The sequence below is a fragment of the Muntiacus reevesi genome, chromosome 1, assembly GCF_963930625.1.
Source record: "Muntiacus reevesi chromosome 1, mMunRee1.1, whole genome shotgun sequence".
NCBI lineage: Eukaryota > Metazoa > Chordata > Mammalia > Artiodactyla > Cervidae > Muntiacus > Muntiacus reevesi.
This window is the reverse complement of record NC_089249.1, coordinates 13,644,556-13,660,814: the sequence shown is the minus strand read 5'-3', so window position 1 is coordinate 13,660,814 and position 16,259 is coordinate 13,644,556. Positions and strand designations below refer to the sequence as shown.

At 44.0% G+C, this 16,259-nt stretch overlaps 1 protein-coding gene across 1 annotated transcript in view; it reads left to right on the top strand.

The window, feature by feature from the left end:
* The first annotated feature begins 6,241 nt into the window (after positions 1 to 6,241).
* The window catches only part of GLT8D2 (glycosyltransferase 8 domain containing 2), a 36,788-nt gene continuing 26,770 nt past the window's right edge, over positions 6,242 to 16,259 (top strand). Inside the window, exon 1 of the mRNA XM_065938084.1 lies at positions 6,242 to 6,505. The gene's annotated coding sequence lies outside the window, so the exon portion shown is untranslated. The remainder of the gene's footprint in view (positions 6,506 to 16,259) is intronic.

The following is a 16,259-nucleotide window of genomic DNA, read 5'->3' as shown; positions in this document are numbered from 1 at the left end:
CAGCCATGTTTATCAGCTTTTATAGACTTTATCTTACCTGCTTATATACAAAGTAGAACATTCAGCCAAGGCAGGCCCATTGGGTAAAAAATGATAAACATTTGGCTTTCAACCAATAAGAAATAAACATGGAATAATAATAACTCAGATAATTGGAGTTGTGTTAACTAATGACGGCACAAATCAGAAATGCATATAGATCACATAGGGTTGCATTCAAGCAAGTAACTGAAACCTGACCAGAGCAACTTAACTGGATCCAGGTTTATCTTCCTCACATGGTTACATGCTCCATAAATAGTCAGCTCAGGCTGCTGTGGTGACTCCCAGAGCCACCAGGACTGAGGCTCCTCCTGTGTTCTTTCTTGTTCTCTTGTTCTTGTTTAGTTGCTAAGTCATGTCCAACCCTTTGCAGAACCTGTAGACTGTAGCCTGCCTGGCTTCTCGGTCCATGGGGTTTCCCATGGAAGAATACTGGAGTGGGTAGCCCTTTCCCTCCCCAGGGATCTTTCCAACCCAGGAATTGATCCCATGTCTCCCAAGTCTCCTACATTGGCAGGTGGATTCTTTACTGGTGAGCCACCAGGGAAGCCCCATTCTTGCTCAGTTCAGTTCAGTTCAGTTCCTCAGTCCTGTCTGACTCTTTGCAACCCTATGGACTGCAGCACGCCAGGCTTCCCTGTCCATCACCAACTCTCAGAGCTTGCTCAAGCTCATGTCCACTGAGTCAGTGATGCCATCCAACCATCTCATCCTCTGTCGACCCCTTCTCCTCCTGCCTTCAATCTTTCCCAGCATCAGGGTCTTTCCAGTGAGTCAGTTCTTTGCTTCAGGTGGCCAAAGTATTGGAGATTCAGCTTCAGCATCAGTCCTTCCAGTAGGTATTTAGGATTGATTTCCTTTAGGTTTGACTGGCTGGATCTCCTTGCAGTCCAAGGGACTCTCAAGAGCCTTCTCCAGCACCATGGTTCAAAAGCATCAATTCTTCAGTGCTCAGCCTTCTTTATGGTCCAGCTCTCACATCCATACACTCTTGCTGTCCTTCTTAATTATCATGTTCAGGACCACTGAATCACGCAATGCCAGGTCACAGATATGTTCCATTTGCTCATTTGGATCTATATTCCTCTTTAACTTGCTCAGTGCCCTGAGATTGTCCTAAATGTATTGCATCACCTCAGCTCTCCAGGTCTCTGGCTTCCAGTTGGGTTTGGCCAATGCAAGGCACTACCCACAGAAAATTGTAAGCTTGGGGTAATGAACCTCCTCATCCCTTTCTTGGGGTGAACAGAGGCTGCTCCTCTCAGGCAGCCCTTCCCCACAGCTGTTTTCTCTTGGTCATGGTAACCACTCCCTTCTCCTGCCCACAGGACTGGAAATGCTCCCTGCATTGCTAACCCCAGGCTACAGCCTTGACTCTTAACTATGTTTCCTAACACTGACTACACCTTTTCAAACAATGCCTGTTTTCCAAGTCTCCACCATCAGCCCACTGGAGTGAGCCGTGTGTGACCTGTTGGGACCCTGACTGATTCAACATGGTGGTCTCTGCGCAAGCCAGCAGGTCCATAGGCAGCAGCACAGGGTGGTCCTTTCAGCCACAGGGTGTTGAGATGGCTACTCCACCTCCAGGCTCCAAGGTTGGATCTTAGACAGGAGGAAAGGGCAAAAGGCACCAAACAGCTCTTTGCCAGGAAAACAGTAGCTTTCCAGGAAGTCCCAGACAGCCAACTTCAGCTCACATGCTGCTCTGGCTGCAGGACCTTGGAGGAGGTGTGAGTACTTTTCACTGAACAATCGCCACTTCAAGTGAGTGTTTCTATTAGCTGGCCAAAAAGTTCCTTCAGTTTTTCAGTAAAAATAAAAGACACATTTTTCATTTTCCCCAAGAACTTTATTGAACAACATATTCCATGTAGGTTCATTCCACTCCCTTCTACCATTTTTCAGGCAAGTTCATAATTCTATCTTCCCAAAACTTTTTATGTTTGAAGGGAAGAAGCAGAGGTTAGTAAGTAGTACCAGGCTACCAGTGTTGGCAATAGCATATAACTCAAGTGGACTTTAAAACAGAAAGTCACCAATCACTCACTGTTACAATGTCTTTCTTTTGTTCATACTTTGAAATGTCTTCCTGCAACAACACTAATAATAGCTTACATCCTAACCCTTGCCCTTAGTGATGTTTTTTAACCCTACAAGAAGCTTCTTCACCTTATAGATGAGGAAACTGAAAGTGGGCTTTTCAGGAATGTGTAAGTGTAACACCTGAGCCGACACCCAGATCTCTGTCAGTCTCCAGAGCCCAGGCTGGTAACCACTGCACTTCTCAGGGTGCTTCTATATCCTGCATCTCTTTCTATTCTCATTTCTCCCACAGGGGAGAATCTATGCATCCAGTGTGGAAATCCAGGTCATAGATAATAAGCCTCTTGCATCCTCAGAACATGGCCCAGCAGAAATAAAGGAGACTCTGCAGTTGGAGGCAGTAAGGGATCAGGGAGAAAGTGTACCAGGACCAATGACAGAGAGATTTGGGTCCATATGGGAATTAGTATGATCAGCAAGCAGGGACTATGAAACAACATAATCATTATTTTGTTTCTGAGTCCCCTTTTTCGGAGCTTTGTTCTCATACTCTCTGAACCTCCTTATTCACCACCTCTTCCACTGGGTCAGGCATTTTGCTAAGTGGATGAGAGATGGGAAGGAGAGAAAAACCCAGCCTTTGGAGAAAACTGGACTGGGCAGGTGTGGAGCTTGGAGCTTCTGAAATGGCAGTGGCCAGCCCTGAGCCCGGAAATGTTGGTATTTTGTTCAGGTAGTTGCAGTGAGGGTTGGAGCAAGAGTACTTAGTCCACAGCACTCCAAGCTATCACCTTCTGACTTCCTGCAGGTGATCAATATATAAAATGTATCTTTACTGAAACCAAAGATAAATACCTTACAACCATACCTGTTAGCTGAAACATTGAGGAGAGTTGTGGTTTAGAACAGGTTCCTGGAAGTAAAGAGAGAAGAGCAATAGCGTAAAGTCGAGTCTGCTCCAAAGAAAGCTGACGCACTTGCGGGTGGTGTAAAGGCTCTCTGTTGCTGTTTATTGACTAACTCCTGTCTGGCTCCTTTGCAGCCTCATGGACTGTAGCCCACCAGGCTCCTCAGCCCATGGAATTTTCCAGGCAAGAATACTAGAGCAGATTGCCATTTTCTTCTCCAGGGGATCTTCCCAACCCAGGGATCGAACCCGAGTCCTGTGTTTCCTGCATTGGCAGGCAGATTCTTTGCCGCTGAGCTGCCAGGGAGGCCCTAGGATAGGGAATACAAGAGAATGACACAGGGCTGCCATCATTCTCTGCAGCGCTTCTGAAGGGTGATCTTATTGGCTGTTTTTTTTTTGTTTTTTTTTAATTTTTGGCCATAACATGCTGCCTGCAGGATCTTAGTTCCCCGGGCCTTTGGCAGTGAAAATGGTGAGTCTCAACCACTGGACTGCCCGGTAATTCACTTGAAGGATGACCAAGTGAAGAAATAATTATGGATACAGTTTAACCCTGGAGTTATAAAGAAAGCTGAGCGCCAAAGAATTGATGCTTTTGAACTGTGGTGTTGGAGAAGACTCTTGAGAGTTCCTTGGACTGCAGGGAGATTCAACCAGTCCATCCTAAAGGAGATCAGTCCTGAGTGTTCACTGGAAGGACTGATGTTGAAGCTGAAACTCCAATACTTTGGCCACCTGATGCGAAGAGCTGACTCATTTGAAAAGACCCTGATGCTGGGAAAGATTGAGGGCAGGAGGAGAAGGGGATGACAGAGAATGAGATGATTGGATGACATCACCGGCTCGATGGACATGGGTTTGGGTAGACTCTGGCAGTTGATGATGGACAGGGAGGCCTGGCGTGCTGTGGTTCATGGGGTCACAAAGAGTCAGACACAACTGAGCGACTGAACTGAACTGAACTGCATTGCTGCCCCAAAGCCTAGTAGTTGAAACACTCCTCAAGTAAGAAACAGTTGCAAAGTACTGAACAGAAATTCCAGTTCCTGCTTCATTACCATATTGCTGTGGGAACTTGGACTTTAACTAGCTCAAAGGCTCAGCTTCCTCATCTGCAGGCTGGGCAAAAAACATCTGTTCAACTTACCTAACAAGAACGTTATGCAGATAAAACAGAAGATACGAAAATGCTTTATTAGTGTTCGAAGTTCTATACAAATGGAAGCTGGTCTAGATACTCTGACTCTGCAAGTTCAAGTCTGAAACCATCCCCCACTAAGTCCTTCAGAGCCACAGTGTTCATTACAGTAGCCCCTAGCAACACTGGCTAGTGAACTTAAAATGTGACTAGTGCCACTGAGGAACTGAATTTTAAATCGTATCTTGTCTTAATCAATTTCAGTTGAAAAACTGATTCATGATCCAGTTACTGGAAAAGTTTGAAGTGTGTTTGGAGCAACCTGAGCATGCGAATCTAATTTTTAAATCATAAATTTTACAAAATCTAAATCCATGTCAGTTGTTTCTGATGAAATTTAGTGTTGGAATTGAGACGTGTTGCAAATGTAAAAGACACACCAGATTTTCAAGGCTTCACACAAAACAAAAAGTGTAAAATGTCTTGTTAAGAAGTTTTATGTCAATTAAATGTTGAAATAATATTTTTAATATATTGAGTTAAATAAAGTTCATCATTAGAATTAATTTGACCTCTTTGTGTTTTTCTTTTTTGTGAAGGATTTTTTTAAACGCTTTATTTTTAAATGGGAGGATAACTGCATTACAATGTTCTGTTCGTTTCTGCTTTGCAACAGTGTGAATCAGCTATACGTACACATAGATCCCCTCCCTCTCAGACCTCGCTCCCACTCCCCCATCACATGCCACGGCTCTAGCTCATCATAGAGCACCAGGCTGAACTCCCTGTGCAAACTGGCAGCTTCCCACCAGCTGTCTGTTTCTCCCATGGTAGTGTGTGTGTCAGTGCTGTTCTCTCAGCCCGTCCCGCCCTTTCCTTCCCCCGCTGTGTCCACAAGTCCTTTCTCTACGTCGGCATCTCTGTTCCTGTGCTGCAAATAGATTCATCAGTACCATTTTTCTAGATTCCACGTATCTGCGTTGTCATACAATATTTGTTTTTCTCTGACTTACTTCACTATACTTTTTTTAAACTAAGAGCTTTTATTTTTTAATTTATTTTTAATTGGAAGATCTTGGCTTTACAATATTGTGTTAGTTTCTGCTTTACATCAACATGAATCAGCCATCGGTATACATATGTCCCCTCCCTCTTGAACATCCTTCCCACCTCCCATCCTACCCCACCCCTCTAGGCTGTCACAGAGTACCAGGTTTAACACAGCAAACTCCCCTTGGCTATCTATGTTACATATGGTAATGTATATTTTTCGTTCTTACTCTTTCCATTTGTCCCTCCTCCACCTTCCCCCACTGTATTAGCGCACATATATGGGATCTAGAAAGATGGTACTGATGAGCCTTTTTGCAGGACAGCAGTGGAGACGCCGACATAGAGAACACACTTGTGGACACAATATTTTTCTTAAAGCGGCTACTGGAAATTTTTAAATGGCAATGTGACTTGCATTATATTTCTGTTGGGCAATATCATTTTAGACGGAGGCAGTGAGCAGAGACAGACTCATTTCCTTGTAGGAACTAGGGAGAGAAGCCACTGCCGAATACATTCCATGATCCCAGGCAAAGCGCTGGCACGGTTTCCTGGGTTTCTGAGAATAAATGGCAGGAACGCAGAACAGCACAGAACTGGGTGGGGTTGACGCACTGCCTGATTCCTCTCCATGTTCAGGCGCAAAACACACCATCTAGAAACTTTCTGTCACTATCATTGCCTTGGCAGAGGAGACCACAGTTGTTATCTGGGTTTTGACTTGGAGACAAAAGCATTCTAATGACGAGGGCATTTCAGGCAAAGCTAGTGGCCATGAAGACAGTCTTAAAATTGGTATGCACTTAACTTCTTCACTTCTGCTCTCTCAACATTTACCTGAGACCCAACGTATGGTGGAAATTCACCCTCCAAGCTTCTGCTTTTCTCTGGTTTTGCATCTTTACCTCCAGGGCAGCCTTGTTTTCAAAATGATTTGCGGGCTGCCGGAGGAGGCTGCAAAAGGAAGTCTGGCCCATCGGAGCCAGCCAGCCAAGCACATCTGGAAGTGGTTTCAGGGGCCTCCTCACTCGGCCAGCACAGCGCCTGGATTCCCAGCTGCTTAGAGCAGGGGTGGAAGAAACCCGACCCGCTCCAAAGTCGACGCAAGCGAGGGAGGTGCAGTGGGGGAGCAGGACTCTCTTGGAAACGGAATATTGGCCTCGAGGCTCTCCAGCCCTTTGAGATTTCCAATGGGATCTTAGAAGCAGCTGAAGCACCATGAAGGGCAGTACCCTGGGGCCAGCCACGATTTGAACGCCCTGCCCTGCAGCTCTTTGGACGGAGGAACCCAGAACCCTGCCCTCACTGCTCACCAGGTAAACAGAAATTTACAACAGGGTGACAGCCTGTCTATTTCACTCTGGCCTGCTGGCAGCTGTCCTTTATTTTGCTGTAGATGCGAGAAAGTAGATCTGAGGTGGACTGTCCCACGCAAACCGCCTTCAGGCGCCCCCAGCTGATGTTTGTAGCATGCCAGCGGAATCTTCTTCATTTTTTTGCCATCGCCGCAAATCCAAAATAGTGTGCAAGTTTTTCACATCCTGCATTGCTTTTCCAGACCTGGATTTATCTCCATCTCCCTACCCGCCAAAGAGTGTTGATTTACTGTTTTCCTCATATTTTCAGTGTGGAAATCAGCTAGCTAATCATCGGTTAGCTAGGACTTGATAAATGCTAGCATTTAAGGCAGGTATGTTTTTGAGCCACAAAAGATTTAATTGAGTTATGAATCATGTTTTCGGAATCTGTCCTAGGAAGCTGTTCTGAAGTCCCCACACCCCTCCCCTTCCCCCGAAAAGTACTAGCAATCATATGAAATCTAAATAAGTCTTGTTGTAAATACAGTAGTCATAGTGTTCAGCCTGAAAAATGCTTTTTAATGTTCAAAAAATGTCGTCTTATGTTCACTTTATGAGCAAGAATAATACATTAGCTAAGCCTGATAAAGACTGATATGTAACTTATGACATAAGTTAAGAAGGGATACTTAATATAAGAGGAAAAAGAGAAGATGAAAATATGATATCCAAACATCTGAATGTGCTGTGGAAGAGGCAGTCCCTAGCTGTCTGGCCCCGTGCAGCCAAATATCCCAAGCGACACTGGTTTGTTTCTCTTTTCCTCTGTATGTTTTGGTGTTGCATCCATACACGGAATGCTTTTGCATGCGGCATGATGGAATTCTGGGTCTCCATCTCACTCAGAGCTGTGCAGGGCAGTGGTGAGAACATGGCTTGGGGGTCTGACTCACAGAGATGAGTCTTTGCACTGCCGCTTACAAGCTTTGACTCTGGGCAGCTCTTCCTATTTGTAAAAGAGGAATTAAGCAACATCATGTGTGAAGGTGTTGTGTTCTCAGTCTCTCAGTTGTGTCCAATTCTTTGTGGCCCCACGCGCTGTCCATGTTCTTCTGTTTGTAGACTTTTCCAGGCAAGAATATATTCCAGGGCATCTTCCTGACCCGGGGAGTGAACCCATGTCTCCAGAGTCTCCTGCATTGGCTCAGTCATGTCTGACTCTTTGCGACTTCATGGACTGTAGCCCGCCAGGCTACTCTGTCCATGGGATTCTCCAGGCAAGAATACTGCAGTTGGTAGTCATTCGCTTCTCCAAGGGATCTTCCCAACCCAGGCATCAAACCCAGGTCTCCTGCATTGCAGGCAGATTCTTTACCAGCTGAGCCATCAGGGAAGCACCAAAGCTTTGTCAAGTGACAAGTGACTAACACTTTTACTTTTGTGTGTCTGGAAGGACATGATGCAGGATCCGCAGGGTAGTGAGCCCTCGGGGATGGAGGGAAGCTTCTCTAGTGGTGCTGATGACGATGCTGGGGGTGGTGAAAGTGACCACACATCCTGCACTGGGCCATAGCCCCGCTTTGGATACACGGTCCCCCCCAATAGTCCACCAGTGTTCCTCACATCCACCCAAGTTGTCTCTCCAGGGTCCAGCATTCTTCCTTCTCTTTGAACACCTCTCCTTCTTTCTTCCACTCTGCCTCTCTTTAGTTCTCCTGCCTCTTCCCTCGCTGAGAGAAAGACATGCTCACCAAACCACAGCCCTCACCGTTTCATTCCTAGTTCCCAGGGAGCTTGATTCTAAAGATGTCTTTTATTTCAGCATTTGCCAAAGAATGTTCCAAAGAAGATAGTCCCATGAGGAAAATATGTTCTGTGAGCCATATCCGTCTTTCAGCACGCTCAAGTCATGATGGCATTTTAAAAGTCCTAAGAAGTTCCACAGAAATCTGCTTGTTTGTTTAACACAGCAGTTTCCAGTTGATTCTGAGCCATTTTATCACATCACATAGCTTAACGTGTTATTTCTCTGCAATATATTATTTTTTAATTTAATTTTTATTTTGGGGCCATGCCACATGGCATGTGGGATCTTAGTTCCTCGACCAGGTATTGAACCTGTGCCCCCTGCAATGGACGCATGGAGCATTAACCCCTGGACTTCCAGGGAAGCCTTGCAATATCCTCTTCTGCCCACACCTGTTTTTATCTCAGTTCCTTTTATGGATGTCCTACTTCCTACCTCCCCTGGCGAACACCCAGGATGATTGGTCATACCTGACATATGGATATGTACAAAGTCTGGCCTAAGGTGGGCAGCAGGAATCAGCAAATGTTCATTGCAAAGGGCCATATAAGGGGCTTTGCAGGCCAGGTGGTCTCCATCACGATGGCTCTGTTCTGCGGAAGTAGTGTGGAATCGGCCATGGAAAAAACATCAAACATCAACATCAAAGAATGAGCCTGGCTATGTTCCCACAAAACATTATTTAAAATAAAAAACAACCAAACAAACAGTGATGGGCAGGATCTGGCTGTAGTCTGTCGACACCTGAACTAAGGCCATGTTGTAAAGAATGCTTGAATCCAACGCAGGATAAAACAGGATGGGTCCTCTGCAAAATGAAGACTTCCCTATCCCAGTGTATTTTGGTGGATCTGGAGTAAGACCTTCATGCTCCGGCAAAATGTAAAAAGGCCAGAGGTGTCTTGTTGAAGGTCAAATTCCTGAGTCCTGGTTTTGTCCTTTTTCTTCAAGTGAACCCATGCTCCTGTCCTGTTGATGACTCTGTAGCCTGCCTGGTTTAAGCTGAAGTTTCCTATTGACTGTGTTTTATGCACCTGTGAACTTCAGAGTCGAGTCTTACAGAATTTCATGAAATCACAGATCTTCTTGTCAGGTCTCTTAACCTCTCTGAGATTCAGTTTTCTGGGATAAACTGGGAAGAATAAACTTATAGGGTTGTTGTGGGAATCAAATTAATTTATTTACATGCAAAGGTCTTAGAACAATGTCTGGCTCATGGAAATGTTTCCATGTAAGTGTTTCCTATTATCTTTGTAATGCATTATTTCATCTAATCTGCAAAACAGTCCCATTTCACAGATTGGGTTTTGTAAACTGCCTAAGATTACACAGTAAGAAATGAGGCAGAACCAGGATTCAAAGTCACAAAGCCTGTGTTGTTTCCACTCAGGTATATGCTCTGCTGGATTTAAGTCATTCAAAAGTACATTTTAGGAGCCCTCACTTTTATCTTACTTTTGATTCCCAGGTCTTTTCCCATTACTCTTTACCTGAACCCATGGCAGACATGATTAATCAATCACAGTGCTCTCTTTTTTCTTTCTTCCTTTCTTTCTTTCTTCCTTCTTTCCTCTCTCTCTCTTTCTTTCTTTTTCTGAGTCTGGTGATGGCTTTAGACGCCATCTCCATTTATCAATTCTGAAAGCTCCTACCAACTGATTAGAGTTGGCATGTAAAATAAAACTTATGGGCTCTGATTTTTGGAATACTTTTCTGGAGTCCTTCCCAGTTTTGCCTTTTCTTCCAAGGCAGAGCTAATCCCCTCAGCAACTGCCAGGTCTCAAAACATTCTTTCCAGATTTGGCCGCAGCCCCAAACTCTGGCATCTGGTAAACAACTCCCCATGCAAGATCCTCCTTGCCACCATTCGGGGCCTTTTCTGGGGATTCCCTCCTTCCAACACTGGCAGTGAGGTGACACCCCAGCTGCCTCTTTCTTGCCGTCCTATAGTCAGGCCTGTGGGCTCTGAATGCTCAAGGCTTGACTAGTACTATAGGGAAACCACAACACGGAAGTCACTCAGCCTAGGAAAGCTTACAGAAGTGCAGAGGACACCATTCTGGGTGTCCTTGTTGTGAAGTTAAGAGAAAGGCCGAGGCTAAAAGCAGAGGACTTGGGTCTTCTTCTTGGCCTTTCTCTTATTTTTCTTACATGTGATAATGGCATTGGGATTATACAGGAGGATGTCCTTGTCCTTAAGAGATGCATGATAAATTATTTAGGGCTGAAGACCCATGTGTGTGTGTGTGTGTGTGTGTGTGTGTGTGTGTAAGGAGGGAGGCAGGAAGTGGGGAGAAAGAGAGAAAGGAAATATGGTAACATGTTACCAATTGGTAAATCTAGTGTAGGGTATTTGAAAATTCATTCTTTCAGCTTTTTGTAGACTTGAAATGTTTCAAGTGATAAAGAAAAGTAAAACCAAACTAAAAATAAGGATACTAAAGCTGAGTGTGTGTTTCCAATTAATTTGATATAATTATTAAACAATAAATACAGTCCCTGTGACAGCTGTACCAGGGATGGATTGGGGAAGGGGAGGGAGCAGAGATTCCAGAGGTAGAAAGTCCAGGCGGGGGGTTCCTGCAGCATCAAGGGGTGAAATGAGGCAGGATAGAAAGAAGAGGGATTAAGAAACACGAGGTGAAACTGTCAGAATCAGAGGTTGATGGAATGCGGGATTGGGAGGAAGCAGAGGAGGATGCTCAGAGAACACCGAGGGGCTTCTGTGGGGCAGGTGCTGATTTCAGGTGAGAACAGGTGATGTTTTATGTTCTTGTGCAGCCTCCTAGAGGAGAGGGCCCCTTGCTCATCCCTCCAGTCTGTAGATATTTTTGAGAATTTATATCTCCCGGCACTTGTGCTGGGCATATGGCGATGAACAAAAACAGACAAAACACCCTGCATCTACGGAACTTGTAGCCTATCATTAGATGTTGGTGGTTTAGTCACTAAGTCGGTGTCCAACTTTTGCGACCCCATGGACTGTAGCCTGCCAGGCTCCTCTGTCCATGGGATTCTACACGCAAGAATACTGGAGTGGGTTGCCATTTCCTTCTCCAAGGGATCTTCCTGACCCAGGGATCAAACTCAGATCTCCTGCACTGCAGGCAGATTCTTTACCAACTGAGCTACGAGGGAATCCCCTACTGCTGGAGGTGGGGGTGGGCAGACAATAAACCAGTGAAAAATGGGCAATATGTTGGATGGTGGTCATTGCTGAGAAGAATATAGACTTCCCTGGCCTTCCAGTGCTTAAAACTCTGTGCTCCCAATGCAGGGGGCATTCAGTCCCTGAATGGAGAACTAAGAAGTAATACGTGTATTCCTGGGGTTAGGGGGTTTTGCCTGAATCTGAGCAAAGTGAAGAAGTGAGCCCCGTGGGTATCTGGGAGGAGTATTCCAGGTGAAGGCAACACCATCCCAGGTGCCAGGAGTGTAAAGGGCTCTGAGGCAGAAGAGTGTCTGGCAAGGAGGGCAGTGTGATTGGGTAAGATCTTATAGGACGCTGTATGGACTTCAGCTTCCACTCTAAGAGAAATAGAGGGGCCTTGGAGAATTCTGAACAGAAATCTAATATAAAAAACAATCAACTAAAGGGGGACAAAGGATGATGCTGATCAGGCCAGGGCAAAGGCAGTACAGGTGGTGAAGATTCTAGATGTGTTTTGAAGGTGGAACTGACAGGCTTTGTTGTCAGTCCATCTGTACGGAAGGAGAAACAGAGAGGAGTCAAGGACACAACCAAGCTTGTTTTCATGGAGCAATTGTAAGAATGGAGTTGGGGAAGATGATGGTGGGGAAACATCAGGAGCTAAGAGTTGGACGTGAGGATGCCTCCAAGTGGAGATGCCCACAGACACTTGGCTTTAGGAGTCTGGAGTCCACATGAGAGAAATGGGCTGCAGACAGTAATTTGGGAGTAATGAGCATGTAAATGGTATCTCAAGCCAGGAGGGGCTTCCCAGGTGTGAGGTGGTAAAGAATCCACCTGCCCATGTAGGAGACGTAGGAGACGCAATTTCAATTCCTGGGTTGGGAAGATCCTCTGGAGAAGGAAATGGCAACCCACTCCGGTATTCTTGCCTGGGGAATCCCTTGGACAGAGAAACCTGGTGAGCTTATAGTCCACGGGGTTGCAAAGACTTGGACATAACTGAGCTACTGAGCATACATGCATTCAATCCAGGAAACAGGGTGAGACTGCCTAAGGCAAGAGTTTAGAGAGAGAAGAAATAAAAAATTGAGTCCTGAGTTGTTCCACCATTTAGAAGTTCTGGAGATGAGGGAATAGCCGAAGAATCTGAGAATGCGTGATCACAAATGGGTGGGAAAGCAGGCAAGTGTGGGGTCCAATAGGCTACACACAGGATGTGTGTAGAGCAGGAGAGAGCTGGCAGGCGGTCTGCACGGCTGTGCACCGGGTCCTCGTCCGTGTAGGAGTGAGTCCTGTGATGCATTTCCTCGCAGGCAGGAGCCATGATAGCTCAGAAGAGCTCTCTCAGCCTCTGCCCCAGTTTCTCTTGGCCCCAGATCTCTGCTTCTTACTCTGTGTCTTCTTAAGATATCCTGCAGTCGTTCCCTCAAGCTCCCGTCCCTGACCTCTCCCATTGTTCCACCCCTTTACACCTCCGCTCCCTCTGCCAAATCCACACCATCAGCTCCTCTCTAGAAGATGCAAACATCTCTTGGGCACCTACTTAATTAGGACGCTTTTGCCTGCAAGTATTGGATACACAACTTTAAGCAGCTTAAATGGAATGTGCCACCATCAGAGATGAGATGAAATTGTAAAGAGAGGGAGAAAGATGCCAGTCAGGCATACTGAATCTCTGTAACAATCTCATATTCTTTTTTAAAAGTAAACAAAACAGCTTTTATCTTGGAAACCTTCTCAAGAACTCCTCTCAGCCTTGCATTTCAAAATCACCTTAGAAGTTTTCCTATAAGAATTTGTTTCAGGAATTCCCTTCCTTGGCTCACCACCGCTGTGCCTTGCAGTTAGATGTGCCATATCCGGTTTCTGAAGCCTCTTATTTTATCTTAAACAGAGTTTAGAGTTGACAACATGATGGACAGGAAAAGATAGCACCCTTTTCAGATGCATCGACACTTACTCTTTGGCATGACCTTAGTAGTTAGAGTAACCGAGCACTCAGGGGAAAGTGGACCAACTTCCCTGGGAGCTGTGGATTTCATCAACACGCAGTGACATCTGTTACCTGGAGCCCACCTCCTCTGCCTCTGGGGTAGCCAAAATAGCTCTTCAAGAGTCCTGTGGTTAAAGAGCATCAGCTTTGAAGTCAGAAAGACCTAATGTCAAATCCCTGCCCCACCATTTAAATACCAGCTGTGTGATTTTGAGCAAGTTATTCTCTCTGACACAATTTCCTCATTTGAAAAATGATATTAGTAATATATCCATCTGAGTTTGTTCATAAGAATTAAAGGAGATAATAATGTACCTAAATGGTCAACATAGAGCTGGGTGCAAATTAAGCTCTGTAAATGGTAGCTATTATTATCATCTGGCCCCTGCAAGCTTCTCTCTATATGTACACACTGTTTTGGTTACAAGGAATGCGTTTGTTTAAGGATCCTTGTTTGCAAGAAATGGAACATCATTTCAAAGCTGTTTAAGGAAAAGACGGGAATTTATTGGGTTGGCTTACTGGGATATCCAGGGAGCAGCTGGCCTCAGGAATTCAGAGCCCAGAGCCTTCTGGCCTCCCTCTCATTCTCCCCCATGGTACTAGATGGTCTTTGGAATGGAACAGACATGTGGTCAAAGACCATGTTAGGTTGACATCTCCTCGAAAAGTTAGCTTAACACATATCATCTAGAATAGTAGGTGGATAAAAAGTACCTGAAACCAGTCACAGAAGAATCATAAATAATGTGCTTTTTGACTCAATTCTTCCCCAAGTTCATGAGGAGAAAAGGCAAAGGGCCATTGCCAACGCACTCAGAGCTCCTGGGTGTACAGTCTAAACCCCGGGAAAATGAAAGGGGCATTGTAGCCAGTTGTTTACAGTGAATTAAAGGCTTGAATCAAATCCCTGTTGAAGAGTTTCCCCAGATCACTGCCAACAGGTTCTCACAACACTTTGGTTCATAAGGAATCCCTGGAGTACTATGATGCCTTGCCTTTCCTGATTTCATCCCTTGGGGTGTCTCTGTCCTCTTGCTAATTCATAAAGGTTAGTAATCTTTGTTTGCCGACTGTTACCTCTGGTCAAATGTCAAGTTCAGAAGTTCCTTAGAAGGAAAAGAATTAAGAAGCATCAATTTATTTTTTATTTTTATTTTTTATTTTAAATATACAGTAGGAACATTTATTTTAACACTTCTAAAAGATATTTCTCCATGCCTGATGATTTGATATAAAAATCAAACCCATCATACTTTCCCCATCAGTCTCTCTACATCAAGGGCAATCAGAAATTTGTACAACATGAATATTTGCTAAGAAGCATCAATTTAATTTTAAAATAAACTTTGAGTTTTCAAGACAAATTGTTATTTATGGCAAATTAGCTATTTTTCTTTCTCTTTTTTTTTTTTTTTTTTTTTAAGATAAAGGAAATCAGTTTTCAGCTTCTGGAAAATGCCACAAAGAAATGATTGAATATGTGACAAAATTTAATTGTAGGTTTCCAAGTTAAAATTAATTTTAAAATCTAAAATTCTAATGACTATACTTCATGCTTTTACATTAAACGTACCCTGCTATCTTCTGCTTCTCTTAATGCCCACTGCTTCTTCTAATGAACATATAAGATATTATAATAAGCGTATAGATCAATGGTGAACTGGGATAACTGGGAAGCAGAGTTATAAGAGGTATATTTTGAGAGCACAGAGTTTGTTAGCTCTCTTTGAATTTTCAGAGCACAGATAAAATACTCCAGAATATTGTGCAAAGATAGAATGGATTTTGCAAAATGTTTGGTTGAAACTTTTTAACAATGTATCAGCCCTTTTCCTGTCTCCTTAAGCTTGGTGCTACTTGGAAAATGTTGTTGAATCTTTATGTGATGATATAAGTTACTTTTTAGCCACTGATTGTTATCCAGATCTATAATTCTTGTAAAATGCATAGGAGAGAATAAGAAATCTTTAGAACACATGTCATCCTTTAGATTCAAACTCCTTGACAAATTAAACATTAAAGAAAAGAATCAATTCAAGGGAAAGGACAGTCTTAGCAAATGGTCCCAAAGCAACTGGACATTTATATGATTAAAAATGAACTTATACCTCATGCCGTATAAAAAAATGACTCAAAATGGAAATATAAAACTACAAAACTCTTAGAAGGAAATTCAGGGAAAACTCATCATGACCTTGAGTTAGACTAAAAGTTCTCAGATATGACATTGAAAGCATGATATAAAAAAGAAAAAAAATTATGAAATGGACATCATCAATATTAAAAACTTCTGCTTTGCAAAATTTGTTATTAGAAGAATGAAAAGAAGAGCCATCTGCTGGATGAAAGTATTTGCAAATCACATATCTAATAAAAGACTTGTATCCAGAATATGTAAAGAACTCTCATAACTCAAAAATAAGAAAGGGACTTTCTTGCTGATCCAGTGGTTAGGACCCTGTACTTCCAATTCAGGAGGTGTGAGTTCAATCCTTGAGCAGGGAACTAAGATCCCTCATGCCACAGAGTGTGGCCAAAAAAATTAAAAGGAACAAATTATGAATACATACAACAGCAAGTATGAATCCCAAATGTCTCTTGCTAAGCAAAAGAAGAGTTTCAGAGACTTCCCTGGTGGTACAGTTCATGGGAATCCATCTGTCAACGCAGGGGACACAGGTTTGATCCAGGGTCCAGGAAGATTCCACATGCCGAGGAGCAAATAAGCCAGTACACCACAACTACTGAAACTGTGTTCTAGAGCCTGAGAGTGGCAACTACTGAGCCCTTGTACCCTAAAGCCTGTGTTCCGCAA